This window comes from Scyliorhinus torazame, chromosome 6 (genome assembly GCF_047496885.1).
Source record: "Scyliorhinus torazame isolate Kashiwa2021f chromosome 6, sScyTor2.1, whole genome shotgun sequence".
Taxonomy (NCBI): Eukaryota; Metazoa; Chordata; class Chondrichthyes; order Carcharhiniformes; family Scyliorhinidae; genus Scyliorhinus; species Scyliorhinus torazame.
The window spans coordinates 55,069,087-55,082,579 of NC_092712.1; the positions used below are offsets into that span (position 1 = coordinate 55,069,087).

General features: G+C 41.3%; 1 protein-coding gene across 2 annotated transcripts in view; it reads right to left on the minus strand.

Moving 5' to 3' along the window:
* lmbr1 (limb development membrane protein 1) overlaps window positions 1–13,493 on the minus strand; it is a 316,729-nt gene that overhangs the window by 57,619 nt on the left and 245,617 nt on the right. The gene's annotated exons all lie outside the window — the stretch shown is intronic.

Here is a 13,493-nt window from a genome sequence, read left to right on the forward strand (position 1 = left end):
AGGGAAGAAAGCATAGAGATTAAAAAGCATTTTGTTGCAGATAAGAAAAAGAGTTAATCAATAGGTGAAAGTATTTACTGGTAACTTGCCATAAACAAACTAGCTATTTACTAATTCAGACAAAAAAAAGGTATTTACACTGTATGTGACCTTGTACACTTCAGAACAGTAAATTCAATGCACTTCATGCTGCAACAAACACCAAAGAAGCAGCTTTGATGCTTGTGCACGACTGTGTGAAAGTTCATTATCATGAAACATTTAGCGTTCAATACAATCCATATTTTATCAGCTGCGTTTTTGTATTTCTCCAATCCCTTTCATGTTGTGTTTCACACTTCTGTACTGAAAACAGTGAAATGTTAATCTATCTTTTTGAAACCACACACCATTTTGTGCTGAAAACTAGCGAAAAAGGAAATTAAGATTACAGCACTGTTGGATTTAAGTAAACTCAAAAGTTATAGGCCCCCATTCTATTGATCATTTTTTCCAAGCTCTCACAAAGGTATATATTTTGGTAGTTTTTAAAACATTAATTAAACAAGGGAGAAAAGCAGGTACTGTGATATCTTCAAACACTTCCAAATTCACAACAAAAAGTAGGTGCTTGTTAAAAGATAGTACCTACTTTCTAACATTACATCAGTATTCTTCAATTTTGTTACCACAATTTCTGAACTTGTTAAAATGGTTGAATGCGAAGATTAATTTTAAAACACAATAAACCAGATGAATGGAAATCTTACAAAACAATTGTACCGGAACTTGAATGATAGAGGTTTCAAAGATATCACCGCTAAGAGGAAATTTCTAACGTAAATAATCATCTGAAACCCATGAGAGCACAGATTTGGAACCTTGGTATTTTCCATTCTATATCGTACAAAGTTTACCAATTAAGACTACAGAACATCCAAGTGCTTTTGCAGGGATACATGTTAATTTGGTGTCAAATGTTATGGGCCAGGGTTTAGAGAACACCAAAGTGTATCATGGAGTTCACCTGACCCACAACTTTTAATAGATTGTGGTATGGGGCGCACACGGCCCACTCTACAGGAGTGGTACAGCAGAAATGGAAAAGTAATTTTTAAAGCAAAACAATGTTTATTCGATGAACTCAAGTTAACCTTTTTGAAACATAATGAACATCTTAGCAACCATTAATTCAAATACAACCCCCAAAGAATACAACACTAAGTAATCCTTAATAACTTCCCAAACAACATCCAGAAGACAGAAGAAACGCCTTTTAACAGAAGCACATTAGGTTTACATTCACTACTGAGAACATTTATAATTCTGAATGTGGTGATATACATCACTAAGTACACAGAGGGTTAATGTAAATACACTACACCTAGCTAGACACTAGAGGGAGCACCAGAGACATGACACACAGACATTCAACCAATAGGTCAGTAAGATAGGACACAACCAACGGGCATTCACGATACACATAGAGGTGACACTACCACAGGAGGGCATTACACCAACCCATATAAAAGGACACATCATACATGCTCAATCTCTTTCCAGTGTAGACACTCAGAGTACAGATACAGGGTTGAGAGAACATCATACCCACCACGTGGATTGTAGCAGACTGGTTCGTCAGTCTGAGTAGCTATAGCAGGATTAACAGTAGCGTCGAATCCAAGTAGGAGAATTGTTAATAGTTTAATAAATATGTTAAAGCTATCTCTAATTCTGAACCTTCCTTTGTCAGAGTGCACATCAAGGAAGCAGCTTATGCTACGTCAAGAGCATAAAAAAACATGTTACCCAGGAGTGACTGTTAAATCCATACAGTTAAAACTCAGCAAACAGTGACAACCAGCAACAGCAGCCAGGCAAGATGATATTCGAGATTCCGGTTCCACAGCAGCTCAGGTACCAAGGCAATCTCAGAGAAAACTGGCGTTGGTTCAGGCAGAGATTCGAGATCTACCTGGTAGCATCCGACCTAGATGGTGTGGTGGATGCAGAAAAAATAAAGCTTCTACTTACCATTGCGGGTCCAGAAGCAGCTGAAATCTTCCAGACCTTCAAATACTCAAAGGGGCAAAAACAAGAGCGACTTCCAGGCAGTCCTGGACAAATTCCCAGAATTCTGCGAGGAACATACAAAAAGAAAAGGTAAAAGAGGTGCCAAAACTCACCGCGAGGTAGGCTTGCAGCAACGAACGGCAGTTTTGAATTGCAGCCATCTTGGAAAAGGTGCTGCACATGCGCAATTGCGTGAAGAGCGCACAGAACGAGAAGGTCCATTTGCGCAAGCGCGAGAAGCCGCACATGCGCAATTGCGAAAAAGGCCCCAAGTAAAGGAACAGCGATCTGCGCATGCGCAATCGCTTTCTACGCACTACGTCACACGCCTTGTGATGTCAGAGACCCCCGGACCACGCCCACTTAAAGGGGAAATGTCCCAAAACACGGAATTTTTTTTTAAAAAAAGCTGTATAACACGATTCTTTCACTTGGAACGACAGCACAATGCCTGAAATTCGACCAGAAGTTGAAAGTAACCTCTGCAGAACCCTACAACAAGCAGTTAGCACCGCCCAAAGAGACGATACAGTCCTTGAAGCCTATGACTCAGACCCTGAATTCTTCTTTGGACATCGCGAGCCCAATGCCAGCTCCGACACAAAACGCGATGATATGGTCTTGGAAGGCGACGACTCAAACGAAGATTTCATCTTGGTACATGGCTATCCCAGTACCAAATCCGAACCGCAACTAGAGCTGTTGTACCGTGAAGACCCCAACGATGAGTTCTTCAGATTGGGGAATCCTCAGCCCAGCAGTTATGACATCCCGACTCATGAGTGCAGGGTTATGCTGCGGCCTGACGACAAGAAACAGAGAGTGGTCCACGCACCACAAAGGGTCCCAGCCTCCACACAAGAAGATGATTTGTTCATTGAACATGAAGGGAACGATCACAACTCCGAAACAAAAAGCGATGATTTGTCTATCGAACAATACACACAATACTGCTCAGACATGGCTGAGTTATTTAGATATGCTGATCACGGTAACAGTAACACGGTTGAAAAGCTCAACACGACTCTTCTCACGGTAGATGCATCCAATACCATGGTGCCATGGCAGATCGTCGATACATTGGATGACAGCAATACCCAAGAAGACGACGACGCCACAGAGAGCGACTCCATTGAGAGAGCACAGATCGGCTCTACAGAGAGAACACTGCACGACTCCACAAAGAAAGCGATGACAGAGTTCACAGAGAGAGCGATGAAGTACTCCACAGAGCAAGCGATGAAAGACTCCACAAAGAGAGCGACACAAGCCTCCACAGAGAGAGCGACACAAGCCTCCACAAAGAGAGCGACGCAAGCCTCCACAAAGAGCGACGCAAGCCTCCACAAAGAGAGCGACGCAAGCCTCCACAAAGAGAGCGACGCAAGCCTCCACAAAGAGAGCGACGCAAGCCTCCACAAAGAGAGCGACGCAAGCCTCCACAAAGAGAGCGACGCAAGCCTCCACAAAGAGAGCAACGCAAGCCTCCACAAAGAGAGCGACGCAAGCCTCCACAAAGAGAGCGACGCAAGCCTCCACAAAGAGAGCGACGCAAGCCTCCACAAAGAGAGCGACGCAAGCCTCCACAAAGAGAGCGATGCAAGCCTCCACAAAGAGAGCGACGCAAGCCTCCACAAAGAGAGCGACGCAAGCCTCCACAAAGAGAGCGACGCAAGCCTCCACAAAGAGAGCGACGCAAGCCTCCACAAAGAGAGTGACGCATGCCTCCACAGACAGCTCAGTGACAGACTCAAAAATGGAATCAAGCAAACACTCCATAGCGAACGCCATGCATGAACAAGACCATGAAGATCTATCAAGCTTATTTGAGCCACCAGAAGAAGACTATGAAAGTCTACCCAGCTCATTTAACCAACAAGAAGACACTGAATATCTACCCACTGTATGTGAGACAAGTGACAAAGAAATCACAATTCCCATACAGGATGTGCAGGATCACAGCGAGATTGACATATCTCAGCTCGTCTGCACAGAAGCACTCAATAATCAGAGGATGGCTACCCAAGAATCCAGAGAGACCACGTCAAATGAAATCGTGAAGATTTTGACTCCAGAAAAGGAGCACCAAGAGTCCAGAGAGACCACGTTAATAGAAACCTTGAAGATTTTGACTCCAGAAGAGCACCAAGAAACAAAAGGTCATTCAAATGAATCAGAAATTACTCTAGAAGAGAAGTACCAAAGGAGCAAAGCAGAGGAATCGAATCCACCACAAATGACTGATGTTACCAACACCAATGCAACATCAGATCATTCACACAGTTCTCAAGAAGAAATGCTCAATGTAACAGATACCATCATCAAAAACATGGCAGAAGACAAACAAGCCAGATATATGACAATGAAAGCAATTAATGAACGTGCGTTGCAGGAGTTGGATGCTCGACAGCAAGAGCTGGATATATTAAACACGAAGAAGGAAACCCTGGGGGCTGAGATAGCACATTCCCAGGTGAAGCAAGAAGCTGTGGTGCTGTATGAAACGCTGCATGAGCTGGAAACTCACCGCAGTCATGTGGTTGCAGAGGGTAAGAGTATGGGATCGCCACAGGAGGAGAGGGAGCGACTCTTAAAACAGGTTAAAGAAGACAATCACAGTGAGACTACTGGTGACTCCGGTGACACCATGTTAATTAACACCTCATCCGCTCGAGCCTCCCCACAAACAAATGCAGTCCTGAATGAAATGACTCCAGACAGGGAGAATCGACAAGCCAAAGCTGATTCAAGTAAGCCGGACACGACTCCAGACAGGGAGCGCCGCAAACTCAGTGACGGCATGCTCAAGGAAACAACAGATACCACAAAGGTCGCTGACACCAATAACTGTGACAATGACTCACATCATCCAAACGGAACACTCATTGAGCGCAACAGCAACAACGAAAACAACATGCAGCGCAACAAGAACAAATACAGAAACAAGCATGACAAAAACAACAACAAGAACGACAACAATAAGAACGACAACGAAAACGACCAAGACAGAAACGACAACAATGAAACAACGACCTGTACAACATGGTACAACTCTGCAAATGAGGGACACTGTTACTGCTCAGTTCAGTACAATGACATACCATGGCAGGACGATGCATCTTACCAAGTCACGTTTGCTGCACTACCAACAGGCAACCTGACTTTCAGGACAGATGCCATCAAGAATTGCTACAATTAGCTTCGAGAGAAAAAAAGACACAGACTCCATATCAGTCAATGAAGTGATTTGAACACTTGAACACCTCCTGATGACCAAACAGCAGGACACTGACGGCGTTCACAAGGGAATGACAATGTCACCATTGACACTTCTATACCAGACCATATAAATTCATGAACTTTGGACTCATAACTTTTATTTTGTATTGTCTTATCCTCAAAGTCATCGCAACTATGATTTGGTCTTGTATCATATTGGATAGTCATCACAGTTATCATAACTTGTACAAAGCATCACTTATCTACCTAGTTTGTTCAATTTTCTTTAACACGGTGCAGAAAATATTTAACACGAAAAAAGGGGGGGGATGTGGTGACATACATCACTGTAAGTACACAAAGGGTTAATGTACATACACTACACCTAGCTAGACACTAGAGGGAGCACCAGAGACATGACACACAGACATTCAACCAATAGGTCAGTAAGATAGGGCACGACCAATGGGCATTCACGATACACATAGAGGTGACACTACCACAGGAGGGCATTACACCAACCCATATAAAAGGACACATCACACATGCTCAGTCTCTTTCCAATGGAGACACTCTGAGTACAGACACAGGGTTGAGAGATTGTAGCAGACTGGTTTGTCAGTCTGAGTAGCTATAGCAGGATTAACAGTAGCGTTGAATCCAAGTAGGAGAATTGTTAATAGTTTAATAAACATGTTAAAGCTATCTCCAAGTCTGAACCTTCCTTTGTCAGAGTGCACATCAAGGAAGCAGCTGATGCTACGTCAAGAACATAACAAAACACTGAATTCACCAAATGATCAAGAGGTAGTCTGTTGATGGCAGAGAGAACAGCAGTACACCTGCTTGGTCTGGCTTCAGCTCCAACATTGAAAACAAAACTAAAACACACCCTGCAGCAAACGCCTAAAACGTAAGTAAAAAGCTGACAGACAGCCCAGCTCCACCCACACTTTGACATCACTGCAGTAATATGAGCAGCCAAACATTTTTTAAAGCGACATTCTCGTGACACAAATTACACTATAAAGTGGAAGCTGGTTGTAAATCTGTTTAGTGTGGGTTTTGGAGGTACGAACAATATTTCTTTGGGGTGGGGGGTGTGGAGGAAGAGATTTGGTGTTCTTTGAGAGGATTTGCAGCTGGCAATAGTGAATTTAAGTGACAGAATCAATGGCATATGGGTGCTGATGGAAGCCTTCACAGTCTGGACTTTACTTATTTATCAAAGTTGTTCACCAGAAAAATATAATTAATTGAGTTTTAGCATCAACACTTTAATAATATCAGTGCTACATTACCAATTAGATTTCTTCACGTCACCTCTAGCTCTTCTGCTAATGACTAATGACCTTAAATCTGTGCTCTTCAGTTTCAGTAATATGAGCAGCCAAACATTTTTTAAAGCGACATTCTCATGACACAAATTACACCATAAAATGGAAGCTGGTTGTAAATCTGTTTAGTGTGGGTTTTGAAGGTACGAACAATCTTTCTTTGGGGTGGGGGGTGTGGAGGAAGAGATTTGGTGTTCTTTGAGTCTCTTTATTAAGACTTTAAATCCCACATGATTTTAAACATCTCTATCAAAACTCCTCTTAGCCTACGCTGCTCTAAGGAAAACAATCCCATCGTTTCTCATCTATCCAGAACTGAAAATTCCTCATCCCTGGAACCATTCTAACGTCACATCCTTGAAGATTTGGAATGGGAAACATTAAAGCAGAGGTGGGTGAAAAATAGTCTGACCATGATCTATAAAATATGGAATGAACTTGTGGGGATTGACAGAAACAAACATCTGATGGTCTCCGCAGTGACAAAACACAAGGTGGCCATCTTCACAAATTACAGGAACGATTTATTTCCAATACAGTGTGCCACAAATCTTTCTTCCCAAGGACATTCCCCCGCTGAAACAAGCTGCCAAAGGAACTAGTCATAGGCCCATCTTTAAATAATTTCCATTCAAACGTTTTAGTTATCAGGACTATAATTTCAGCAGGTCATGCTGGGTTTAGCTAGTGCTACCAATGAATATGTTGGTGGAATATGGATATCAGTCTGTGATACCTGCACAACTAAAGCAGGAGCAGGAATCTCTTCCTCACCCATTTCTAAAGCCTTTACACCCTTCCTCGTATTTCCAGGTAAGGTAGCATTTAGAGGCGTGCACTGAACTGCACTTTCCCTTTTTAACCAAATGACTAACTCTTGAAAATTCCCTGGATGGGACCCATGTGAGCACAGATGAGGGATCACACCTGGACTTCCTTGGTCTGTACAGCTTAGCTACTCACTTAACCAGTTGGCCACAACCAATGATGTATCCTGCCCTCACCCAGATTTCTTGGAATCAACCAAAAGGAAAATATTTTTTCAACTCCAATATCCCTGGCTTTTGCTTCCCTAGATTAATGGGAATAAATGGGAGCCATGTCCTTCAAACCTTTTCATTGATTTCCCCTGTTTACTACTGTAAAGACGGTACAAGACTTCAAAACAGGATTTATCTTTTGATAAGAGGATATCTTGACTGGCACTTTGCCATCTTTATCAGGTCAACAAATACCACTTTGAATCAAACTTAAATTTTTGTTTTCCTGATCAATGTGCAATGCGTGTTGTACTGCGACTTCAGTATGTGTACGAAATTCAGCTTAAAAGAACAAGCTGCTTCATGATTCGCTGCTCTGCTACGACCGTTTGATCATGTGCATATTCTCATGCTTACTGCCGAAATACAGAGAACAGAAAAAAAAAACATCTGAACAAAACAGCAAAGGCCGATCTGGATAAAATCAATGCTCTTTGTATAAAATGATGAATCATAGTAAAATTCCAATGAAAGAATGAATAGTCTATAGTTTTAAATAAGCATCAGGTAAAAATTTAACACGGAACAGGCACTGAATTTGTGCCTCAATCTCTTACCACCTCTGTTTTTGAATTTCTGTTTGCAGTATATTTTGAATATATAATTATTTGAGAAAATTAAAAATGTTGCTGAGTAACTTCAAATTCTAAGTTTCGCCATTATAATTCTATAACTTCAACTTTTGAAGGGACAGTTTTGTTTTCTAAAGAAACATTCAGTAAACATTTTAGAAAGGTTCAAAATAAAAAGTTAAAACTCTTGCTGAAACAAAACCATCAAGTTAAACACAATTCCATCCATCAATTCGTTCAGCTCAAACATCCAGAAAACCCCACATAGTGAGCCAAGTTTGTGAAGTTTGTAAATAACAGACTGGATGTTGACCTTTTTATAAAACTGTAACAAAACCAAACAAGATAATATGTAATTAATCCGTACAGAATCATGGGATGTGTTGAAATAGTTTTTTTTTTACTCTAGATCATTAACTGAAGCTAACATGAGCTAAATGGCACCAGTCATCAAAATCAATCCTAGTGTCAAAAGAGATCACGATGAACAAGACCAAAGCAAAGATTACAAAACTATGTACGATCTTTCAAAATTAGCATTGATCTTTAGGCCTTGCCAATATTAATTACCGAAGGATTACAATCAAACAGCTTTTAATGTAGTTCCTTTCCTGCCACTACCAGAATACAACTGATTTTTCCACATGCATCATTATTTATGAAACTATAACGTTTGTTTGGTTGATGTATTTAAATTTAAATAAAATGAAGCAACTTCTGGAGTCTATACATGTTCAGATAAATGCAGAAATCCAGAAGCAGCTCAGTAATCTTGCTGAAGTAGTTCAGACCACAATTAAGTAAAGAACTGACGAAAACTTGCTCTTTTACACTATTAGCTTCACAGTAAATCTTTCAAAAAGCAGAATGAGGTATAATTGGATTTCTCCTGATGTATTAAGTTCATAGTTACTGCCGAACAGCCGAACAGGTGCCAAAAACTAATTTTATATTTGTGGAATTACTAGTCTCTCCATAATGATAAAAAAAACATTGTTTTAAGTTTCGTATATTTCATCTTCAACCTCTGCTCTGGTTAAAATTTTAAGTAAAAGTGAAAAGTTCTGTTGCATTTTATTGTCTGGCTTGCAGTCTGTGGGAATACGTCAATGTGATTGGCTACTGACCTTTCTCGATAGCACCTGGAGATCCCTTCAACTGGGTGCTAGATTCAAATTGTTGGTAAAGGGAAATCTACGGCACAGAGATTGCTGGATCGAAGAGGGTTTTTTTTTTTTTAAAAAGAAAAAGTAAGCCATCGTTTCAGTACTGACCATAAAGTCCCAGCTGAAATATTTTTCCAACTGCTTCTTTCAATGTTGTACTGTAACCCATTCAATTGCTCCCATACCCTTTTAGTGAAATTATCCCATGTTATTTTCCCCTATTTCTAAATTTGGGAATTTTTAGCCTTTCTCCCCATGAATTGAAAATGTCACCACAATGAACAATTTGTCTACGCAATTGCTTTCATCAATTCACAGACTCCCCTTTGCCAAGAAAAACATGTCCAATTACACCTTGCCTCAAATCATAAATTCCTGAAACTCGGAATCAATTTCATTGCTGGAAATGTCACGTTTTCCATAATTAGGTTATTAGAACTGTGCTCAATATACCTCTGTTGAATATCTAATTGAATGGCTCAAGGGCCATTATTCATGTTTCAATGTATATGGTCTGTTGGGAATGTACATCTGCATGAAAATCAGTGTACAATCGTCCCCTTTTGTAAAATACCATAGATTGGATGACTGAATTCTTTGCCAGCTGCACTGTAAATTGTGAATTTGTTTCAAGTGATGTTGGTTTCTTAAAATTGACTTGTTCTACATTTTAGATGTTCAATGTAGGTTGTAGCAAGACCCAATAAATGAACCTCAACTGAATATATGAATGTAGTCTCTGGTAGCAGTGAAAAGGGAGATTCTAGGATCTACACCTAGACATGCGAATTCCAAAGTCTGCTGCACTGATAAGGGCCTGGGGGAGTTGTGACCCAAAGATAGTGGAATGTGGGACGGTGGTCCTGTGTACTGCCGGTCATTGGAAAAGGGAAAGGTGAACAAGATGATGAAGTGGGAAGGTGAACTGAGAATTACTCGCCCGATTAAACTGTTTTGTGCCAACCTCTATTATCATTCTCCCTATCCCCCCAATTCTCTAATTTTGTCCTACAGACTCAGGGCACAATGCCAGGTTAATGTCAGTTTAAAATGCTGGAGACACTTTTACTGTTTGCAGTCAACTTTGTGGCATGGTAGCACAGTGGTTAGCACTGCTGCTTCACAGCTCCAGGGTCCTAGGATCACTTCCCAGCTTGGGTCACTGTCTGTGCAGAGTCTGCACGTTGTTCCCCTGTCTGCATGGTCCTCCGGGTGCTCCGGTTTCTTCCCACATCCAAAGATATGCAGGTTAGTTGGATTGGCCATGCTAAATTGCCCTTAGTGTCCAAAAAGGTTAGGTTGGGTTACTGGGTTACAGGGTCAGGGTGCAGGTGTGGGCATAAGTAGAGTGCTCCTTACAAAGGTCGGTGCAGACTCGATGGGCCGAATGGCCTCCTGCACAGTAAATTCTATGGTTCTATAAAACTATAAGCACAGTTGGTATGGAAACCAACTTTAGAGTGGTCATGACGATACAAGGAAAGGACCAGCGGAGGGGCAGGCATGTGGGCTAGGCTGAACTGGGACGGTTAGCATGGGTGGGAAACAGAGCAAGACAGGTTGAGTAATGTGCCCTGCAATGGAGTTAGAAATTTACACTCGGACTGAAGTCAGGCTTTGGTCCGTGGCCAGGTTCTTAATCTGTTAGCAGTAATGAGGAGTGGATCTCACATCTGACAACACCAATTTGCAATATCAAGAGATTTTTGAAAATATTAAATTTGGTGGGCAGTGTTTGATTCTGAGGTGTTTGTTTTTATTTTTAATCTCTATCTCACAAGTGAGGTATTTTAAATTATGCTGCAGTTTTTCTATTTTTTTAAGCTTCTGATAGTGGAATATTAAGAGCTATATATGATATTCAAAGTGTGCCTCAAGTTTGGATGTATTGCAGGTTTAACATTACTTCAATAAAATCAAAATACCGGAGTTTTAAAAAATAAATCAATTTCCCTACTTGTAATTATGCTGATAGGGATGGGCAGGGGCTCACGTAGGGCACAAACAGCTGCATAGACAAATTGGGCCAAATGGCTTGTTTCTGCACTATAAGTACTATTATATAAAATGAAAAAAATGAAGATTTTCAGAGGTCACAGCAATTAATTATACTTGGAATGTTTATAAAAGACATTTGTTACTAGTCTGGTCTGGCCAACACTTAACCTCAACCAACCTCGCGAACAAATCACTAGACCAAATACTGTTCTATCGAACTTTGCTGTACAAAAATTAGCAGCAAGCTTTTCCCAAAGACTAAAAGCGACTAAATTCCAAAATTGCTTTATTCGTTTTGTAGTGCTTTGGGACATCCTGTGGACATTAAAAGTATTGTCGAAATGCAAGCTCTTTCCAAACCAAGCAAGGTAACTATTTCAGAAGTTTGTTTTTAAACTATTTATTTATTCACATGATGTGGGCACCACTAGCAAGGCCAGCGTTCATTGCCCATCCCAATTGCCTTTGAGATGGTGCCCTTGTGAGTTACAGATTTGAGCCACTGCATCCCATATGGGGAAGGCACTAGCAAAGTGATGTTCAATAGAAAGTTGCATATTAACCCAGTGACAAAGTTATGGAAATACTTTATCAAGTCAAGAAGATATGTGACTGGGAGGGGAACTCTGAGATGATGATGTTCTGGTACATCTACTGCTCTTGTTGTGCCTGGTAGAAGTCGTGAGTTTGGGATGTGCTGTCCAAGAAATCTAGCGTACATATGTTTTAGATTTCCGACAGTAACAGTACTTCATTGGCTGTAAAGCTTTTTGGGACATTTTGAGGTTATGAAAAACAGATTATAAATAGAAGTTCTTTTTCTATTAGCAAAAGATGCTAGGGATGTGTATCAGTTTCCTCCCTTCTAGTGCAAAAGCAGATATAAATGGGATCTCTGTGCAGACAGTGAAAATTATTATAGAAAATAATAATTTTACTATTCAGTTGTAAATTCAAAAATCAGGTGTTTAAGCCAATTGGATAGCATGGAGCCTCACTGTTGTTGATCTGATCACTCTGACTTTGAAACTAAGCAAAGTGAACTTCCTCAAACTGAGTTTCAATGTATTGAGAGTTCTCCCTGCTGGTTGATATAGGGTTTGCATCGTTACATTACTGTCTGCAACTGCAAGTTTGAATGCATGAAAATCAGTCTGAACACAGGGATCCGGGTTCAATTCCGGCCTCAGGTAACTGTCTGTGTGAAGTTTGCACATTCTCCCCGTGTCTGTGTGGGTTTCCTCCGGATGCTCCGGTTTCCTCCCACAGTCCAAAGATGTGCAGGTTAGGTGGATTGACCATGCTAAATTTCCCCTTAGTTTCCAAAGGGTTAGGTGGGGTTACAGGGATAGGATGGGAGCTTGACCCTAGGTAGGGTGCCTTTCAGAGGGTTAATGCAGACTTGATGGGCCAAATGGCCTCCTTCTGCACAGTAGAGATTCTATGAGTAGCTGTATCACTGAAGCAGATAATGAATAAACTTCCAAGTATTCACATTTAACACTTTTTTTTAAATAAAAGTCATGGATTTAATTTTGATAAGAAGCTAGCTGAAATGATCAAACAACATCATGTTGCTACATTGCAAACAGTAGAGGACAAAACATAAAGCAAAAATTGCACAAAAGAAAAAAATCTGTATAGGGCAGAATTTTCCCATATTTTTATTGTTTTTAAAAATTTTTTAGAGTATCAGGCTCTGATTGAAACCCAGTGTGTGGGTCTCAAGCTGCACAGCCGAGTTTCTGGTCCAAAACTTAAGCCACTCGGAAAAGAAAATTCAGTGGGCATATTTTACTTCGTCACTGTAGCGAGGAAAGACGTCAGAGTCGGAGAGGCCTGCTCCAGAGAGATCGAGGCGCCCTTTAAAAAGGGCACACCGATCAGTACAGGAACAAATCCCCACCACAAACATCGGGGGCCCCCCTGCACTGCCATTAACATTGGGGGGGGTCCCTCCAACCAGGACCATGAAGGGCTCTCCGTGCTCTTCCCTAGCATTACCAGTATCAGCGCTCTCTCCTCCACCACCGCCCCCTCCCCACCCCACTGCCAGGCCCTGCCAACCTGAGCTGGGAGAGTTCCAGGAGCTTAGCCAGGCACTGCCCA